The sequence below is a fragment of the Ooceraea biroi genome, chromosome 1 (assembly GCF_003672135.1).
Source record: "Ooceraea biroi isolate clonal line C1 chromosome 1, Obir_v5.4, whole genome shotgun sequence".
NCBI classification, from domain to species: Eukaryota; Metazoa; Arthropoda; class Insecta; order Hymenoptera; family Formicidae; genus Ooceraea; species Ooceraea biroi.
Window position 1 is genome coordinate 12,830,325 of NC_039506.1, and position 19,047 is coordinate 12,849,371.

A 19,047-nucleotide genomic window follows, 5' to 3' on the forward strand; every position below is an offset into this window, starting at 1 on the left:
ATATGATTTTGATATTATATCTAAAACAATGAAAAAAGATGATATAACAGATGTAAAATTAAAATGTAAACAATTTTTGATAACTATTTGCAAAGAAATCCAGTACAGACTTACTCAAAACATTGATATTCTTCAAAAAATTAGAATTTTTATGCCTGAATCTACCACATCTCAAATGAGAACTCAAATAATAGATATAGTGTCACAGTTTTCAAGGTTTTCTGTAGAACATTGCCAATCAGAATGGGATTTAATTTCTAATAAAGTATGGAATGAAACAGAGAATTACTTACAATTTTGGTCAGAAGTATATAATGATAAAGATAGTGCTGGAAAACAACGTTTCGAAAATATTAGTATATTAGCATTAGGATTACTTTCATTACCAATTTCCAATGCAACCGTAGAAAGAGCATTTTCCACCTATAATATAATAAAATGTAAATTAAGAAATCGACTTTCTGTAGATATGGTAGAAGCTCTAATGAAAATTAGATATTACTTGAAAAGTAAAAATATTACCTGTGTAGATTTCAAACCAACTACATCGATGATCGAAAAATTCAACACATCAATGTATGATGACACTAATCTTAACAACGATTTGGAAATCTTAGAATTATTTGAAATTATACAATAAAACGTTTTAGCGATATATATTACGATATATGTATCGTATAGTTTTTACTTTTAAGATTTGTAATTTATATATATATATATATATATATATATGATATTAATATGAATATATATAAACTAGCAGGAGTTATATTAAAGGATCATCTTATAAATTAAAAATTTCAAATATTAAAATTTCTACATTGGAAATTATATAACTACGAAGGAACTATTATATATTAAGAAAATAAATATGTAATAATACACACACACACACATATAACTACGAAGGAACTATTATATATTAAGAAAATAAATATGTAATAATACACACACACACACACACACACACATATGTGTGTGTGTGTGTGTGTATTATTACATATTTATTTTCTTAATATATAATAGTTCCTTCGTAGTTTGCTTACTCACTCCACTCTGTAACATTATAATATTTTGTATTTTCTAATATACTTATATTTCAATTTAATTTCTTTTGTGTAGCTCTTTAACCTATTAGGGGAAAATTTAGGGAATTTGTTTCTAGTCTTAGGGGATTTTGGAGGATTTTCAGATACGCATTTGGGGACAACCTTCGAAACGACCTGGCAACACTGCACCATTCCAAGGTGCAATAACACCAGGTAGTTTTCTGCTGGGAACCAACACGCCACTGCAGAGTAACAAACTTCTGATTGGCCAGCACTACATCGATTCATTATAACAGGAATTACCAGACGATTCCCACCTTCAACAGAGTAAGCGAACCTTCAGTCTGTTACATCTTTCTTTTCCTTTCTTTCCTTTCACTCAGCTAAATCATCACCGACGTCTTTCATTTTTAATTTCTTCTAGTCTCTTCTACCCTGTTTCTATCCATTTCTCCCTGACTCATTCCGTTTGCCCGTTTTAAGTGTCTTTCGGAAAAAGATCCCGAAGTGTGTCTCCCGTTGCGGGACCATCTAATACCAACCAAGGGTCGTGGTCTGGGGGCCATCCAACGACGGAACCACCGCGGAAAAAGATCGCGACAGAGATCGATCCGCGGCCCCCCTCAACAACGTCGGGCAGTTCATCGGTCATAATTGTAGATCCTCCTCGCCCTCTTTCCTCATCTTCCTCCGTCTTGATCATTTCCTCTCCCTCACCTAGGCCATTGTCATCGCTATCCGTTCAAGTTTTGGAACCCTTAGCCCGGTCACCCACTCCGTCTTCTGCTTCTTTTTCTTCTCAATTGCACTCCTTTTCACGTCCTTCAGCCCCTTCTAGCGTTGCCCTATCTATATCCCTTCCTCCTCTTTCTCTTACACCGCCTTCTTGTTATTTCTTTATGTCCGAATCCTCTTCACGAGCATCCATCCAGGCATCGCCGCCTAGCTCTCCCCGCCACTCTCCTTCCATTTCCCCGGCTCCATCCTCACGACACTACTCACCGGTTCAACCGGCTGATTTTTAGGATTTCCCGAATTCTCCTCCTCTTCCTCCTTCTCCGTCGCCCTTGAGAGACGAACATATAGTTGAGGAGTTCGTCAGCCGTTCACTTGCAGTTCTGGGTGAACGGTTCTTTCACATCCTTCCGCAAGTCGCATTCCCTCTTCCCCCTGATGCCATCGTTATAGACCCCGATTTTTTCCCTATCCCCTCACTCAGGGCCGCCCTACGGCATACTGACCCAGGCGCCGGGGTTGCCCTCATAATCAGAGGACACCTATTTCCTATCCTATTCCCAGTACACCTTTTGCGCCGATATTTCCTGATTAATGATTAGTGTTAATGTAGAAATAGATTTTAGAAATAGATCGGTCGCCGTAGTTTTCATTTATATATTATTTTATTGGTTAAGTTGTTCCCCCTTAGTTTTATGTTTTTTAGAATTAGACTTTATTTGGAAGATAGATTTAGGAAGTAGAGCGTTTAGCTTTCGGCTATGTTTAGTTTCAATTTATAACTGATTATAATCTCCAAGTAAAATTATATTTTCAAATTACACAATTATATACACAAAACAACACATACACTTTAAATTTTTCTTTTTCAACCAAATATGTTCTAGACATACTTTGTTTTATTTGAATAAATGTTTTTTTAGTTAACTAGACACCGATGTGTTAATCATTTTAACTCCCTCTGTTCATCCATCCGCCCCAGCAGGTTGTATAGGGTCCTATCCCAGGTAAAAGGGAAGTTTCCTTGACCTAAAAAGGGACCTACGGGCAGACCGTTCCGGGCTTACAGTAAGATCGACCCCTGTGGTGGTTGACCTTTAAGTCGGAGCAAGTAGTCAGTCCGACTCGTGTTTTGGGGCCTGACCGCCACAAGATACGAGAGGCGTCCTGTTGCGCCCTTCCTTCGAGCTTACGGAGCTCTGGACGTAACACCAGGTTTGATCGAAGAAAATATTTATCTGATATATGAAATTGACTGTCGATTAATAATATTTCAATGTAGAAAGAATATCATTCAATATTATGTATAGCCATTGTTTTGCTTCCAAAATACTGTCTACATTTTTTAGAGCGAATCTGTCTTGGATTTATTTTTAACCTAAATGTTATAAATCCCATTTTACTCTTTGTTCGAGGTCTGTAGGAAACTTGCACATTTTCACCCCTTTCCTATTTGTGTTCTGGCACTGCTTTGCTTCACAACCTGTCATCTAATCATAAAATTAATGTATACTTTGTAATATACAATAATCTTAACATGTGTACGTAAATACGTTAAGTAATTAACTTACATTTTGACATTCCTGTGTCTTCTACTATCCAACTACACTTAAATACTGAATCTCATCGCACTGAAAGTGTGAAACGTGCAAAGAATGCAAGCACCACGGACACAAATTGCGGAAGTTGCCCACTTAATGGCGGCACCAATCAGAAAACGGAACACAATCCGCTCCACTCTCTCTAGATTCTCTCTGCTTACAGCGTATGGAGGGGATACGCAAACAATCGTGTACGTGTACGCGCTGCACTTCGATTGGTTGCTCGCTTGTGTGTGTATCCCTTCTATATGCTATAGCATGCTGTAAAGTAAGGAATACAATTCTAGGATTCGGAATTTTCCGGAAATTTCTGTTTTCTGGTCGCAATTGGAAACTACTAATCCCGGGAGTTTTGGGATTGTTGATCGGTATGTTAGTATTGTAAATTCTTAAAACCAAATGGTGGTAAATATGCCGATTAGGGGAGCCAGCCCCGATGACCTTGACCTTGACATATATTGTCAAGGTCGCCCTCCTGAGTGACCTTCAAAAGGTTTTAGCCGTCGCTCGTTGTTTATTAAAAAGTTCTTAACAAAAGAAGTTTAATGATTTTGCAAGAATTTTCAGCTGTCCACACGAAGTAAGGACTTGAATTTGACATATATTACAAAGGTCACCTCCCCGAATAACCCGTACTAAGTTTCAATCGTGGATTGTTATTTATTAAAAAGTTATTAATAAAAGAAGTTTCGAAAGTATAGCAGTTATTTTGAATATTGAAAGCCCAAACAGTTAAATACAAAGTATTCTTTGCTTTAACTTAACCTAACCTTTTTTATCCCACCACCAAATCACTCGGAGGACCCCCGGGACTACGTAGTACTTCGGGAAAGGTCCTCGCCGGTACCGCTCTCCCGGCTGAAGCGGGCGATATTGTGCGACCTACTCCCCCTGTGGGCCCCCTGCCCCCAGGAGGTTCGGCCACCGCCCCCCCCCCCCACCCGGAATATGCACAACAACAAAAATCTAAAGAGACCCATCCAAGCCAGAAGGATACCCCGCCGAGGCCGAGGCCACAGACGAAGTGTACTGCTGGGTAGGCTATGAAAAGCAACCCCGAAAGGCCGGCTAGAACACTGGCCTGCGGCCGCTCCCATCTCAGGCGACCGCCCACAAGGCGCAAGCGCCTCGCGGCACCTGGAGAAAGGTGCCGCGAAACTGCAACCAAAACCCGATTACATACCGTGTAACCAGGCCCTCAACGTTGGTCCCCACGAATCGGCCATCATGGGGACGGCAGCAACATCCCTGGAACACACCAAACAAATGTTAGTCGATGGTCTGACACCCTCTACGAACCCGCACGGTGAACTGCGGGAGTCCCACCCGATTTCACGGCGAAACGCTGCATCCATCAGGAGGGGAGTGTCCCACGCTGCCGTCCCAAACGCGACGCGGACTAACGTCTCTCGGACCAGCAACAAACAACGACGGAAGCCAGGAGACGGCAAACACGAATGTCGAAAGCGAGCAAAACATGCACCAAAAACACGACAAAATGCGACAAGCGAACACGAACAAAGGAGGAGTAGACGAAAAATAAAAAAACAAAAACGCGAAAAACCTAACCTAACCTAACCTAACTTGGTTAGGTTGTGTATTAAAAGTTATTAACAAAAGAATTTCGAAAGTATCGCTTGTTCGTTGAAATGCTCTCTTTGTGTGGAAATATTGATGCTGTGTTTACATACTACAGTTCTATATATACGGTGTCAATAAAATCTATAAGCTACTAATAACATTTCAACGAACAAGCGATACTTTCTAAATTCTTTTGTTAATAACTTGTAATAAACAACCTAACCTAACCAGGTTAGGTTAGGTTAAAGCGGAGAATACTTTCTATTTAACTGTTTGGGCTTTCAATATTCAAAATAACTGCTATACTTTCGAAACTTCTTTTGTTAATAACTCTTTAATAAACAGCGAGCGACGGCTAAAACTTTTTGAAGGTTACTTAGGAGGGCGACCTTGACAATATATGTCAAGGTCAAGGTCATCGGGGCTGGCTCCCCTAATCGGCATATTTATGCAAAACCGTTTAATTTTCGGTAAGCACAAGGGACGAACATTTTTTATGAAAATCATCATACCCTAACAGCACATGATATCATTCGAATATTCTATACACATACTGTGAATGTACGTACTGAACATAATATACTGAGAACATCCCTACAATATCTCTTATAGTATATTATTTCTTGTATATTCTCATAATATACTAATAATATCTTTTACAGTATATTATTTTCCGTATATTCTCGTATATTCTCAGAATATACTTTTAATATATTTTACAGTAGGACTTCCGTTTCCGGTGCATAGAGAGATAGAAGTGTATTAAGAGTAAGAGATTAAGAAGTGGCAAGGTGAGAGAGGAGGAGAGGTATAGAGGTGAGAGTGAGTATGTGAGAGAGAGAGAGAAGGTGAAATAGAGTGTGTATAAGTAGAGGGAAGGTAAAATATACAGGTTAAGAACGGGAAATCAGTGGAGAAATAGATTGTCTAAGCGGGAGGTTAGGCATAGAGTATAGAGAAAGTAGAGAGGGAGCTGGTGGGCAGATGAATAGTCAGGGAGTAGGAAAGAAGATAGAGAGGAAACCAGAGATAAGAACAGGAAGTACAGGAGATATAACGGAATTTCTGAAAAGAAAAAGGGACGGGCTAGGAGAAGGGCGGGAGAGAGAGAAAGAGCTTACTTTTCAGAGAAGTAAAAAGATGCCGAGATCACCGACGGAGCAGGAGGGGAAAGGGAGGAAAAGAGAGGAAATAGTTACAGGAGAAGGAAGAGAGGGGGAGAGGATGGAGATTGAAAAGATACTAGTAGAATTAGAGAAGGAATGAAGAATCAAGAGAGATGGGTAAGGGAGAGTTTAGAGGAGATGAGGAAGGAATTAAAGGATAGAGAGGAAAAATGGCAGGAAGAAAGAAGAGAGATGATGGGAAAGATAGAGAGAATGGAGGAAAAGATAAGAGAATGATACTTGGGGTTAGGAAAGAGTTACATGTGAGGGAGGAGGGAGGTGAAGGAACGGATGAGATAGAAGGGTTGATGGTGGGGAAGGTATTGGTAGGGAAACGACAGTGGAAAATAATAGGGGTGTATGTGAATGAGGATCTAGAAACTAAATTGGATAGATTAGGAAGATGGATGGAGGAGGAAGGAGGAGGAGGAAAAACAATAATTGGAGGGGATTTTAATGCGAGAACAGGAAGGAAGGGTGGAAGGAAATTGGGGGAGGAGGAGGGAGAGGGGGAGGAAAGAAAATCAAGAGATGAGAAGGAAAACAATGAAGGGAGAGAACTAGTAGAGGTGATTGGAGAGAGGGGATGGATGATAGTGAATGGAGGGATGGAAGGAGATGAAGAGGGAGAATGGACATATACAGGAGGGAGAGGAGAGTTGGTAATAGACTATGTAATAGTAAATGAGGAAGGATGGGAGAGAATTACGAGACTTGAAGTGGGAGATAAGATAGATTCGGATCATCATTCGGTAATAGTAGTGATGAAAGGAGATAGAAAAAGGGTGAAAAGGAAGAAAGAGATGGGACGAAAAGGGAAAAGAGGAATATGGACAGATGAGAGTAGGGGTAAATATAAAGAAAATTTAGGGAAGATAAAAGCAGGGGAGGGTACAGTGGAGGAGGAGATAGAAAAGATAAATGAAAGAATAAAAGAGGCAATGGTTAGAGAGGGGGAGGGAGAGGGGAGGAAAAGAGGAGGGAATGGTGGGATGAAGAATGTATAGAGGAGAAAAAGAAGGTGAGAAGGGAGTTAAGGAACTAGAGAAAGGACAGAGGGGATAAGAGAATGTATAGAGAGAAGAGATTAGAATATAGAAAAATATGTGAAAGAAAAAAGGAGGAGAATGATAGATGGGAGAAATGGGTAGTAGAAGAAAGTAGGAAGGACAATGTATGGAAAATTATTAGAAGGAAGAGGAAGAGGAAGAAGGGAATAAATAAGGAAATAGAGATAAAAACATGGGATCATTATTTTAAGACTTTGCTAGGGGGGACAGAAGGAAGAGTAGTTACAGGTAGAAAGGTAAGGGAAGGGTTAGATAAGGAGATAGAGATTAGCAGACAAGAAATAAAGAGAGTGATCAAGATGATAAAGAATGATAAAGCGACAGGTAGGGATGAGATTCCGAATGAAGCATGGAAATATGAGGGAGAGGAGCTGGAGGAATGGGTATGAGAAATATGTAACAGAATATGGAAAGGAGAAGAATGGCCAAGAGGATGGAGTGAGGGGATAGTGGTGCCGATAATAAAGAAGGGAGAAGGGAGGATGGTTAAGGATTATAGAGGGGTTACGTTGATGTCGACATTGTATAAAATTTATACGGCGGCGTTAGCAGAGAGGCTTAGGATAAAGGTGGAGGAGAAAATGGTGCTACCACAGAACCAAAGGGGGTTTAGGAGAGGGATGGGCACGATGGATAATATATACGTGCTGAATTATCTGATAAACAGACAGTTGAGCAAGAAAAAAGGGAAATTAATAGCATTGTTTATAGACTTGAAAGCAGCATTTGATTCGGTGAATAGAGGGATACTGATGAGGGTGATGAGGGAAAGAGGAATAAGAGAGGGGTTGGTGAGTAAGTGTGAAATAGTATTGAGGGAAACAATGAGCAGAGTAAAGATAGGGGAGGAAATAGGGGAAAGGTTTTGGACGGGAAGAGGGGTAAGACAGGGGTGTCCGCTAAGCCCAATTATGTTCAGTCTATTGATGGCGGATTTGGAAGAGGTGCTAAGGAGAGGAGGATGAGGAAAAGGTGTACTCATTAGGATATGCGGATGATGAGGTAGTGATAGCAGAAGATGAGGATGAGATGAGGGCGATGATAGCGAGACTGGTGGGTTATATGGATAGGATAGGGATGGAAGTAAATATTGGGAAAACAAAGATATTGAGGTTTAGGAAAGGAGGAGGAAGGGAGAAGAAAGTGAGTTGGAGATGGAAGGGTAAAGTAATAGAAGAGGTAAAGGAATATAAGTATTTGGGATATGTAATGCAGAGAAATGGAGGGCAGGAGGGATAAGTAAAAGAGAGAATGAAGAGGAGTATGGCAGTAATGGGACAGGTATGGAGCATAGGGAAAAGAAGATATGGAAAGGACTGGGAAGGATGTGGATGTTTGACAGTTTAGTATGGACGGTGATGGGATATGGGGTGGAGGTATGGGGATGGGAAGAGAGGGAAGCGATGGAAAGAAGTCAGGAGAAATATATAAGGTGGATGTTAGGAGTAGATGGAAAGACGCCGGGATATATGGTGAGAGAGGAAGTGCAGAGGGAGAAAATAAGAGAAAAGGCAAGACTAAGAGCATGGGGCTGGGAAAGGAGGTTAGAGAAAGGGAAGGGAAGCGAACTGGCGAGGAAATGTTTGGAGGAGATAAGGAGAAGGGCAAAGAGGGGGACAGAGTTATCAGAGTGGGGGAGGGGAAGAATAGAATTCTTTAAAAGGAGAGGATGGAGTATGTCAGAGGTGAGGGAGAAGAGAGAGAAAGGGGAAACTTTAGTGGAGGAGCTGATAAAAGCGGGAAAGGAGATAGGAAAGGAAGAAAGATGGAAAAGAATAAGAGAATCAAATTATAACAAATGGTATAAATGGATAAAAGGAGATGGTATACCGGAATACTTAAAGAAAGGATGAGGAGAGAACAGGTGTAGGAGACTGGCAAGGTTTAGATTAGGAAATAAAATGAGAGCGGGACAGTATTGGAAAGAGGAGGAAGAAAAAAATGCGGAATGTGTGGAAAAGAGGAGGAGACATGGGAATATGTATGGGAGAAATGTAGAGATTGGAGAGGACAGGAGAGAGGAGGATGGATGGAGAGCGTGGAGAGGATACTAGGAGGGGAAGGAGAGGGAGAGGAATGGTTGAGAGAACTGGAAAAGGAGAGGGGAAGAGGGAAGTGGGAGAGGGGAGAGTGAGAGAGAAAGAGAGAGAGATGGGATAGATGGAGAGGTAAAGATGAATGAATGAGACTGAACAAAGTAAAGATGTTAAGAGAAGAGATGAAAAGGTTATAGCTCAGAAATGATGAAATGATGAAAGAAGGCAATGGAAACGGAAGTCCCGGCGAAGGTGTGTTGTGTGTGTACGGCTAGAAGGCGGGTTGCATGGGGGAGACATGTGCCGACAACGAAAGTGGAGGCAGGAGCATGTTTCTCCTGGCAGTAATATAGTTAGGATAAGAAGGAATTGTAAAAGAATGTAAAGGGGTGCATTGCTTCCTTAAAAGCGCCTTATAATCCTAAGGGGATTAATAAAGTATCTATCTATCTAACTATCTCTCTATCTATTGTAGGAAATGGAATTATTACTGGTTCACAAGTAACGGTATATTTCGGTTAAGATACAATGTCTCGCGTATCTACCACTGTTCGCTCATGACTCGAATCCGACTACTTCCCCCGCTCGCTCCCTTCGCGCCTCGCTCGCACTACCTGCTTTTCTTTTCTTTCTTCGCCCAGGAGCGTTCGCATGCCCCGCGCTTTTAAGGCAACGTGTTTACATCTCCCACACTCGGTCGTCCTGCAGTGTCATGCGTCCTCGTATGACTCCTGGATTCCTCCTGGTTCTAGTTGTTCGGAAGTTTCCTCGCCTTCTATACCTCCTTCCAACTCAACATCGCTGTCCTCGTCGAGCCATAACTTCATAGCATCAGCTGCAGTGGACGTTTGTATTGGTCCCTCATGTTCACCGACTTTGATTACTAAATAACGATGATTACGTAAAACTTTTGTGACTCTATAAGGTCCAAGATACTTGAATGCGAGTTTTAAACCGGGAGCTTGTTGGGTTCGTCTGATTGCTACCAAATCACCTTCATGATACACGTGAGCTTCCTTCCGCTTCCTGTTAAAAGTGCGGCAATTTTCCTCCTGTATTTTGGAAATATTTTCTCTTGCGTGAACTCGTAACTCGTCTCGATCTTCTTGGAAGGCTGCTGCCCATTCGTTCTCCAATACTTCTCGAATATCATCGTCATCTCGCAAATGTGCTTTGGTTCCAAACAATAAATGAAAAGGAGTTGTTGCTATACTCCGATGCATCGTCGTGTTCAAACACAGCTGAACCGTATTCAAATGTTTATACCAATCTTCAGGTCGTGGGGCCGCTAATTTCGTCAGGAGTGGTATGAGCGTTCTATTAACACGCTCCACTTGTCCATTTCCTCTAGGGACTCCCGTGGCAATCAAGGTGTGCTGGATCCCCTCATGTTGACAATATTCTTGAAATTTACTCGAGGTGAACGCCGTGCCCCGGTCAGAGATAATTCTTCTGGGATTGTCGAACACGCTCGCTTGCTTCTTAAGGCGATCGACAACTTCGGCGGTAGTCGTCGATTTTGTTGCGTATAACCACGTGAACTTGGTGAATCCGTCCACGACGACGAATATGTGTCGGTAACTTTTCTTGGTCGACGCCAGTGAGCCCAAATGGTCCACATGAAACGTATCGAAAGGGGCTTCACCTTTATCAATAGCAGACAGAAAACCTTCCTGCTTCCCTCGCTTCTTCTCGACCAATATACAATTAATGCAATTGCGGAAGATTCTTTCAATCTTAGGTCGTATATTCGGGATATAATAATCACGGCTAACGATGGCTTCCGTCTTGGCCACTGCGAAGTGTCCCTTCTCATGTGCTCTTCTGATCACTTGTGAGTGCATCGCCTTGGGAACCATGAGACGATAATCACCATCGATTACTTTGAACAGCAATCCGCCTTGAACAACGTAACCGTCGGCCTTTCCATCCTTGACTTGTTGCATGATCTTCTTTATATTTTCGTCATCGTCTTGCGCCTTCCTAAGCCGATTCGTTATGTCGCCGTCACACTCGTCGATGAGCAGGCAAGTCATCAACGGGTTCCTACTCAATGCGTCCACGTGAGACATACTCCTCCCTGGACGATGCTCAATCTCGTAATCAAAATCTTCTAAAAACAATGCCCATCTCGCTACACGAACGCATAAATCCTTCTTTGACATTGTTAACGTAAACGCACGGCAATCGGTAACTATTTTAAACGCTATCCCGATCAAATATACTCTAAATTTTTTCAACGCTCGCACTATGGCAACAACCTCAAGCTCGTAACTCGTGTATCGCTCTTCAGCGGGTGTCGTCTTCCCACTCGCAAAATATATTGGATGCATGGCACCGTCGACATTACAACGTTGTAACAAAATTGCACCGTAGCCATGTTTCGACGCGTCGGTGTGCAATTCGGTTTCCGCGTCTATTCTATACAATCTCAATAATGGCTTATTACTCAACACAAACTTCAATTGATTAAAAGCAGCTTTCTCACATGTATTAAACTTAAACTTTACGTCAGCTCGTAACAAATTCGTTAAAGGTCGCGCAATTATCGAATACCCCGGGATAAATTTCCGGAAGTATCCCGTCAAACCTAAAAACGATTGCACCTGTCGCACGCTAACAGGTGTCGGAAAACATCGCACAGCTTCCGTCTTTCGCTCAGATGGCCTAACACATCCGTTCTCAATTACGTGACCCAAATATTCAACCGTCGTCTGCAACAAACTACATTTCTTCCACTTAATCACTAGCCCGCCTCGACTAGCTGCGTTCAACACACGCTCGAGATCTCTTATCGCGTCTTTAACATTATCGGAAATTATGATAAAATCATCCATGTAAGCCAATACTATGCCCTCACGAATGAGCTTCGCAAACACATTATTAACGAACTTTTGAAATTCTGAGGGCGAGTTACATAACCCAAACGGTACTCTAAGAAATTCAAAATGCCCATCGGGAACTATAAATGCAGTATATTTTATACTTGACGCATCTATCGGCACATGAAAGAATGCGTTCTCAAGGTCTAGTGTAGTAAATACTCTTGCATTCTGTAACGCGTCTATCTGATCCTCTATACGTGGAATAGGATAACGACTTTTAATAATCTTTTTATTAAGCAACCGGAAATCAACACATAATCGATTCGTGCCATCTTTCTTTTTAACCAACACAACTGGGCTTGCGTATTCGGAAACGGATGGTTGCACAATGTCATTCTTAATCCATTCGTCTATCTGCGCGTTAACCTCGCGTCTTTCGGCCGCTGACAATCTTCTCGCTTTCTGATAAACTGGTTCGTCGTCTTTTAAAATAAGCTTCATCTTCACATTAAATTCTTGCGTTCGCTTCGGTTTATATTGATCTATCAAATGTCGTACAACTTGCTTATAAGTATCGTCTATTATATGAGATAAATCTACATTACTATCCTCACAATCAACACCTGCGCTAATCTGACAAATCTCGGCAAAAGTAAAATCGTCGGTACTCAACGGCTTAATCACGGCTTCCCCGCGTTTCATATGCAACTCGATCGTATCTAAAAAATCTCTACCTAATAACAATTGGTTCTTCGTAAGATTATCGGAAACAACATGAATAAAAATTCTAAATGCATTTCCGTCAACTGTAAGCGTCACCCAAGATCGGCCTAACGTTGCGTTTTCTTCGGTACCGACACCGCGAAACGGCGTTACAATATTTTCAAGCGGCGGAGAACCGATTTTAATAAATGCGTCTGCCCGCATAATCGTAATATCACTTCCCGTATCAATAATCGCACAAATTGGAATATCATTGATTAACACGCTTTTCGTCTGCTTTCGTCGTTCTGACCGGTCAACCGTACACGCATTTGTCGTCGTCGGGTCAATTTTCGCCGGACACTCGCGCGCAATATGACCATACTCATTACATTTAAAACACTTCTGGTCCTGCGCCTTCATTGGACATACCGAACTAACGTGATCTTTTAAACCGCAATTAAAACAGCGCTTCGCGTTATCACACTCTTTTTTCTCGACCGCGACTTTTCTTTCACCTTTTACACTCGCGTTGTCTTTACAATACTTATCACTTTTACGCTTCGCATCACCACTTTTCTCGCCAGGCTTCGAGGTAGCAGTAGTAACGCCGCCCTTGTCACGCAGCGTGATCTCATCGAATGCTCGTAACATCTCGTCTCGCGATGTAAATCCCTGGACTCGGGCTAGATCCCGGAGGCTCACATCCGAGATCCCGTCGATGATGTACTCTAGTATATCGTCGTCACTCAGCGCAATGCGGTTTGCCAAAATTACCTTGGCATGCACGTAGTCGTGAAAGGTTTCATTCTTCTTCCACATCCGCTCTTCAAACCGGCGCTTTAGCACAATCTTATTTGGTCGATGGTAGAACATACCCCTTAAACCGTCGAGCAACTGATCCGCCGTCATACCGATGTATTCTGGTTTGGAATGGAACCACTCCGTCGCACGTCCTTTAAGTCTCATACCGATTAAAATCTTCGTTAAGCTGTCATCTAGCTTGTAGGTCGTCCTGAGAAACCTGATTTGCTTGTCCCACGTTTCAAAAATGTCAGAGTCTCCGCTAAAATAACTCAATAAATCGGCTATAGCGGTTATATTTGCCTTCGTCGATAAAATAGGGGATGGCGTTACCTCTCGAGTTGCAACGCCGCCACCAGCAATTTCTTCGCGCCTCGCCGTAACGGACGATGCTTCCTGCATTTCATTTGTCGCCTGATCGTCTTGCCTTCGCCGAAGAAGCTCGATTTCGCGCCTTGCCAACACGAGCTCCCTCTCTGCCAGCTCTTTTTCACGCCTGTATATCTCGATCTCTCGTTGATACATGCTTCTTTCGTCACTATATCCACATCGTCGTGTTGCGCCATCATTCCCCTCTTCATGTCCGCTTTGTCGTACTACGTCGTCCGTGCCGCCGTCATCGTCACTTCCGTCGCTGTGCATTATTCGCGCTACGTCTTCACCGTTGTTTTGAAATACCTCCTGAGTGGCCGCACTCATTGCGTTCCCGCTGTCGATATTTCCGTCTTTCGTACTCACTTCCTGCAACCACGTGCCGGACAGATCGCAGCGAAGAAGTCTATTGATTAACTCGTTCTTACTTCCTTTCGTGCTCAAATTGCGCTGCTTCAAAAAGTCTTTGAGTTCGACCAGCGTGAATGATTTCAGATCCTTCGTCGTTGAATCGTCCATCACCTCGTCTTAATCGTCTTGATCGTCGTCGTCCTTCAGCTATCCTCGTCTTAATCGTCTTGATCGTCGTCGTAAAACGTCGATTTTCTCACGTCTTTTCGTGCACGTTACTCGATATTCCGAAATTCCACTCCGCTCGTGTACATCCCGGACGAGCCCCCAGATTTGTAGGAAATGGAATTATTACTGGTTCACAAGTAACGGTATATTTCGGTTAAGATACAATGTCTCGCGTATCTACCACTGTTCGCTCACGACTCGAATCCGACTACTCCCCCCGCTCGCTCCCCTCGCGCCACGCTCGCGCTGCCCGCTTTTCTTTTCTTTCTTCGCCCAGGAGCGTTCGCATGCCCCGTGCTTTTAAGGCAACGTGTTTACATCTCCCACACTATCTATTTATTTATCTATCTATCTATCTATCTATCTATCTATCTATCTATCTATCTTTTACAGTATATTATGTTTCGTATATTCTCCATATATTCCTAAGAATATATGAAGAATATACGAAGTATATTGAAAGTATATCGAAATATACTTTTGATTTATGCAGATAGTACGCATTTTACGTCATTTCCGATATTGCCGGTACCGGTTTTCTTGACTGTCGCCTGATATCGCATGGTTTTTGGTTGGTTCTCTAAGAATTATCGACGAATTTAGAGGTAATCTTTAGTTCTTTTCTAAATATTTTATTAGACATAAAATGAAGGTTAAGAATATTTTATTTGTATATTTTTGAATTTTTAAGTTCGTACATAAGTGTTCTTTAACATATTAAGAGCAGAATTTAAAACGCGCTTATTAAATATACTTGATAGCGTAGTGGACTAGAACGAGGACTGTGCAGCTCAACGACGCAGGTTCAAATCCCGTGTGAGGTAAGTGGAAATTTTAATTAACAAAATGTATAGTATAGTATACATAGTATAGTATAGTATACATGTATACAGGGTGAGCCATTTTAAGTAACGCATTGATTTTTCTCGAAAACCAAATCTTGTATCGCAAAATGTTTCAGACAAAAGTCGTTTGGTTCGAAGGAGGCAAGATGATAGCATTATCAATTTAATTGTAGATGGCGCCACTTTAGAGATTTCATCATGGCAGCCATTTTTTAAATGGAAGTTGTTTTTTCTCTCTAAGTGAAAGTTGTAGCTGACAATGAGACGAATACAACGGTTTTTTGTTTTTTGCAATTGGACCATTTTTCAGTGAGTTACAGCGTTCCAAAGTATACTGTTTTATAATTTAAGTATACCCATAAACCAAATCTTGTATCGAAAAATGTTTCTTACAAAAGTTTTATGACTTCAAGGGGGACATAAGATGCTGCCACTGATTTGACCTTGGGTGCACCTGTCAAGGTTATGTGAAGGTTAACTTTTTTTTAATGGATCTCTTTATTTCTCATTATACAGTCTTGTAGCTTACCTCGAGAGCTTTTCAAAACTCTATAATAAAGTATTTTGTCGTTAAATATTATTCGAGTTATGAGAACTAAAAGCGTTTCTCGAAAGTAAAATTCCACAAAGATTGTATATAAGTCGCTAAGTCAAACCGCGAATTAATTCTGTCGTATTGCGGCATACTGAGAGGAAGCTCTGCTACTCTATGGCGTGATAAGTTAGATATACGTTAAAGTTTGTTCTCTGTTCATATTTTCATTTCTTAACTATAATATTATAAGTAACATATTTTTTACGATAGTAGACATGGGTGATTATACTCCTAAAGAAATCGTCGATATGTTAGTAGCTTTCGGAGAATGTTTTGGCAATTACCGTGAAGCTGCGAGCTTTACCGAAATCGGTATTCAAACAGACGACATCCAAATAGTACCGTCATTCGGAGGCTTAAGATAAGAGCCGAACAGGGTCAGTTGTCTGCGTGACTCGTCGTCACGCTAAACGTGATTATGATGTTGATGATGTACGTGTTCTGGCTGTCTTAGCGGCTGTTCACATTGACCCTCATATTAGTACGTGCCAAATATCTAGACAAACAGGTATACCTCAGAGAACGATTGTGAGAATTTTGAGGAAAAAGAAGCATCATCCATACCATATCACATTAACGCAGGCACTAACTCCAAATGACATGCGACAACGTGTACTGTTTTGTCAATGGGCTAGACAGATGATTGCGCATGATGCAGATTTCTTTAAATACGTTCTATTCTCTGATGAATCGACATTTATAAATACCGGAGAATTAAATACACATAATTGTCATTACTGGTCGGATGTCAATCCTTATTGGCATAGGCAAGTTAATAATCAACATCGTTGGAGTGTAGTAGTTTGGTGTGGAATTGTCAACGGTTATCTAATTGGTCCTTATTGTTTTTATCAGAATGTGACCGGACATAGCTTTCTAGAGTTATTAAGAGACCACTTACCCACTTTACTTGAAGAAGGTGATTTGGAGACAAGGCGAAGAATGTGGATGCAGATGGATGGTGCGCCACCACATTTCGCAAAAACATAAGACATTTTCTGGATCAAAACTTCAACGGTAGGTGGATCGGACGGGGTGGTCCAATTGCATGGCCTCCTCGGTCACCAGATTTGACCTCATCTGATGTGTACTTGTGGGGATGAGTGAAAAATTTGGTGTTCGAACGGGAACCGACGACGAGGGAAGACATGATCGAACGAATTCGAATGGCTTGTAGAGCAATACCAAGGGCTGTCTTACTTCGAACGGTCGAACACTTCGCAAAGAGAATCAGGTTATGCATTCGAGCCAACGGGGATAACTTTGAACAGCTTTTCCGATAGATGCTGAGAAACAGTTAATTAAGTACCCAGAATCGCGAGAGGCTAGGGGACTCGCGTTAATTAAGCACCCCGAAGGGAACAGAAACCTACTACGTCCACGCCTTTGTTCCTTGGTAGCGCCAAAAGTAGGATAGTTGATAGAACGGTACACTTTGGGTAATGCAAATGCCGGCAGTACTGTAACTTGTAGTTCGCATAACTCGAATAATATTTAACGACAAAATACTTTATTATAGAGTTTTGAAAAGCTCTCGAGGTAAGCTACAAGACTGTATAATGAGAAATAAAGAGATCCATTAAAAAAAAGTTAACCTTCACATAACCTTGACAGGTGCACCCAAGGTCAAATCAGTGGCAGCATCTTATGTCCCCCTTGAAGTCATAAAACTTTTGTAAGAAACATTTTTCGATACAAGATTTGGTTTATGGGTATACTTAAATTATAAAACAGTATACTTTGGAACGCTGTAACTCACTGAAAAATGGTCCAATTGCAAAAAACAAAAAACCGTTGTATTCGTCTCATTGTCAGCTACAACTTTCACTTAGAGAGAAAAAACAACTTCCATTTAAAAAATGGCTGCCATGATGAAATCTCTAAAGTGGCGCCATCTACAATTAAATTGATAATGCTATCATCTTGCCCCCTTCGAATCAAATGACTTTTGTCTGAAACATTTTTCGATACAAGATTTGGTTTTCGAGAAAAATCAATGCGTTACTTAAAATGGCTCACCCTGTATATCAAATAGCAAAGCTCAGGAGTAAATATAGTAAGGGTAAATCTACCGATTAGCGTACCCACCTCCTATCACCTTGTCCTTGACATATATTATAGAGGTTATCTCTCTGAGTAACATTGTGCAAGTTTTAACCGTCGGTCGTTGTTTAATAAAAAGTTATTAACAAAAGAAGTTTAATGATTTTGCACGAATTTTCAGCTGTCTACGCGAACCAAGACATAATATTGACATATATTACAAAGGTCACCTTCCCGAATAACCCGCACTAAGGTTTAGTCGTCGATCGTTGTTTATGAAAAAGTTATTAACAAAAGAAATTTTGCAAATATAGTAGTTATTTTGAATATTGAAAGATATAAACGACGAATATATATATGAACGAAGGAAGGAAAGTCATTTAAAGCAGTGAATCGTTAATATATAGAATAGTTCTTTTAATATAAGTACAAACTATTCTTCACTTTAACCAAAAGCATAAACAGTTAAATACAAAGTATTCTCTGCTTTAACCTAACCTAACCTAACCTAATCTAACCTGGTTAGGTCATATTTTCCGAAACTGGAGCCTCGGACACATACGCTCGTTTTCAGTCCGCTTCGCGGGAGGGCGGGGGGCAGGGGCTTCGCTCCCCCCTGCCGGGATCCGTGCCGTGTATCAGGTGATCAAAATCTGTACGGTAAAATCTGTTACACTGGTTCTGGCGGGGGGGGGGGGGCGAAGCCCTTGCCCCTCGCTCTCCCGCGAAGCGGGCTGAAAATGAGCGTATGTGTCCGGGGCTCCAGTTTCGGAAAATATAACCTTTTGCTTGTCGTGGACGGCTGAAAATTCGTGCAAAATCATTAAACTTCTTTTGTTAATAACTTTTTAGTAAACAACGACCGACGGCTAAAACCTTTTGAAGGTCACTCAGGAGGGTGACCTCTATAATATATGTCAAGTAGAAGGTGATAGGAGGTGGGTACGCTAATCGGTAGATTTACCATAGTAAGAATATATTAATTGATAAATAGGTAAAAATTAATTTTTTTATATGTATATATTTTTAATCTAGCCCAAGGCT